General features: G+C 37.5%; 1 long non-coding RNA gene across 1 annotated transcript; it reads right to left on the bottom strand.

The window, feature by feature from the left end:
* Nucleotides 1-1,236: 1,236 nt before the first annotated feature.
* On the bottom strand, nucleotides 1,237-2,878 carry LOC127074471 (uncharacterized). The gene is made up of 2 exons (XR_007786009.1): nucleotides 1,889-2,878; nucleotides 1,237-1,738 (listed from the first exon to the last, which is right to left on the bottom strand). It is a non-coding gene; the product is annotated as an uncharacterized LOC127074471 (long non-coding RNA).
* Nucleotides 2,879-3,309: the final 431 nt, after the last annotated feature.

Genomic DNA, 3,309 nt, shown 5'->3' with positions numbered 1-3,309 from the left:
TAATTCCACTGAGAGCAACGTTGCTGAAGTTCACTGTAAATATGGGTTTCTAATTAACCAAGCCGAAGACGACGGTGAGGAAGATTGTGAAGTATCGCCTGAAGAAAAGGAGATTCAGTCGTACAAAGAGTCGTTGGAAGTAATCAATCTAGGTTCCGAGGAAGTCAGAAGAGAGGTCAAGATTGGGGCATCCCTTGACGAACATGTTGTTGTACCCCAAAATTTGTCCTCCCCTTTTCATCTTTTCATTCAACCCTTGACTTGAGAATCATTTGGATACACACATGTTTCATTCATGTGCATCAATCATTCATTCATACTTAGTAGTTGATCGTTGTAGATTCAAAGCTCCTGGCTTGCAAGCTAGGGTTTGTGCGTGGATGAAACCCTAAAGGTATGACTTGGCTGCTCATCTGATCATAGGGGGTGTGAAACCCTAATTTCTTGATCTGTGGAACATGAATTCAACAACGTTCCATCATGGTGCTCCTAAAGGGTCTCAAACCCTAATTTTTTGATGATTTGATTGTAAGGCTTCATGGATGTTCTTTGAGCCTTATCTAGACTTCTAAACGCTAGTCGGGGGTTCATATATTGAAGACTTGATTGGGAGTATCCTAATCCACCAAAAGGCCTTGATTTGAGGATATCTGTTATTGAAACCCTAATCACAAATGCCTGAAGACTTGTGCTAGTAGCTTTTGACTTAGGATCTTGGTTTGACAAAACCCTAGCCCATTAGGGAAGACTCTTGCCGTACATCTTGTCAACTAAATCCACACATCTTTTTGTTTCTTTCAAGATCATGTCTCATATTCGTATGGTATGGATCATTGGTCATTGGTTCTTGGATTCATGTTTGCATCAATACATTGATATTTTGGGCTTTGGTGGACTTAGGTCATCATTATGGATCCATCTATGTCTTAACCAGGGTTCATGTTCACCTACACAAGCCTAATCTATACAAGAAATCCCTAGTTTCCAGTAAGCTGTTAACTTTTTGATCAACGATTAACTTTTGATCAACCAATTGACCAAAGTCAACCATTCACTTATAGACTCATTTGATTTTGGTATCCTTCATGAGGGGATCAATCACTTTTGGTTTATCAAGCATTGAATTTCATTAATCATATTAATTTTATTCTTTCCATGTATGTGCATTCAAGCCAAAGTCCAATTTTCATAAATTCATTCAACATATTTTCCATTTTATTCTCATTCAATGTTCAATGCATTCAAAAAAATACAACCTTCATTCATTTTTAAAACTCATGTACATGCCTTACACTTTACAACCAAGTCAATCAAAAACAATAACCTAGTCCTAAGTCCCATTACCTATTCCTTCCCATCCACTTAAACCATAACTATTTTCCTCTTTTTTTTTAATCAAGTGACTTTAAACTTTTTTTTTTTGACTATGCTCACATAAATCATAAACTATTTCCATAAATAAACATTCTATTAATACATCCTCAATAACTTTCATTCAATACAAAAACATTATCCCATTCACAAATTAACATAAACCCAAACATTCAAACTTTCCAAATAACATTGAATACAAATCTATACACATTCAAATATACAATTCCATTGCAATTCCTAAGCATTAATCCATTCCTACTCAAGCTTTCCACACAGGCCTTTAGTTCCAACAACAACTCAATGTGTCAAACATACCAAGTGAGGGATAATAGAAGAGTTCCCAAAACATTCAACCTGCAGAATTCTGTCAACAAATTTCCAATTAACTCTCACATTACACCAACTGATGCTAATTAACACAAACTCATAACAATCACACAATAAAGGAACTTCAAGGAAATTCATGCGCAACCCATAGAAAATTAGAAAGCAAAGCCCTGCATGACAATACTACCTGTATTTTTTAACAACTACCAAATGAAGCTCCTGCATAATGCATAATTTCTACCCGCACTCTTTTTCAAACAGAACTCCCAAGTAAAAAAATTCGAAACACATAGCCTTGCACACATCAAGTAAAAGATACTAACAATTTCCACCTGCAAATTCTTTAATTAGACCACAAACCGAAGGGTTCCATAATAAACTAACAGAGCAAGTACACCAAAATAAAACTATCCCATTAACTGAATTCGAATCGATAACTAACTCTAACAAAATTACTCATTTCCAACTAACTCAGATTGCTTTCAAGTGAATTACATTTACATTTTGCAACAGAATGATAATGACTTTCCATCTATAAATATCGAGCATAGCATCTCCTCATTCGGGGATCAAGGTTTAGCACACTCACGCTGCATCAGAGAGGAGGAGAAATACCGAGTTTCAGAGTTCTTTCAGCCATAACCGTATACACGCGCAAGAGTGAAGGAATCGAAGAACGCGGAGGGAACGGGGAGGAAGAAGAAGTATACCAAGAAGGAGTTTGATACATGTTTTGCCACTGTGTCACGATCCGAATCCAGTGAGTTTCCTTCTACCTTATCGCTTCAATCCTCGATTCATGGTGTCGCTTGCTTCATTTCTTTTTTGAACGCATAAAGTTGGTTAGAGTTGGAAGGTTGAACGAGTAATGCGATTTCTGGATATGATTTCGGATCCACGATTCTTCGCCTTGTTCGTCTTTGTTCCATTCTTGAGAGAAATTCTTGGATGCGTGCTTGTTACCACGGTGGAGATTCCTGCACTTCTGGTTCGGTAGAGGGGGCGGTGTCGATTAGGAAGATGATAATTCCGGATGCGAAGTGGTTCATAGCTTCGGTTTGTTTCGATTTAAAAACGAGATTAGGGGAGGCGAAGCAGGTTGGAAGAGTGGCGTAGTTGAAGAGTCGTTGCATTTGGAGCTTCAGACCGAGTTTCCGTGGAATTTGTAGTGTTCAGCTTGGGCCTATGGCCCAAAGTCGCTCTCTACACCACCCTCCTTCAAATCCACACACACCCATGTTGCAGTGCATTCTACCTTTGGGCCTGGAAAATGGGCCTCCACACCCAGAGTTCTTTGCACCCTCCACATGGGCCTGCGCCCCCAGGCAGTTAGGGCTCATTTCCTTTTTTGGAGGATTGTTTTTTTTTATGGTTTTGTTTGATAATTAGTGTTAGTTAGAAGTTAATTAGAATTTAGGATTAATTAGTGATTTAGTTTAATTAGGTTTTGGAAGTTGATTTAGAATTTGGTTAAGATTTAGTTAGAATTTAAAGGTTTTTTAGGTTCATTAAATTTCAGGATTAATTGATAATTAGAGATTGATTAGGATATTAGAAATTAAGTGGAATCTTAGGTTAATAAGAAATTTAGGTTTAACAGGATTTTAG

The sequence above is a fragment of the Lathyrus oleraceus genome, chromosome 4 (genome assembly GCF_024323335.1).
Source record: "Lathyrus oleraceus cultivar Zhongwan6 chromosome 4, CAAS_Psat_ZW6_1.0, whole genome shotgun sequence".
Lineage (NCBI taxonomy): Eukaryota > Viridiplantae > Streptophyta > Magnoliopsida > Fabales > Fabaceae > Lathyrus > Lathyrus oleraceus.
Note: the sequence above shows the minus strand (reverse complement) of the source record. Positions and strands in the feature narration are given on the sequence as shown.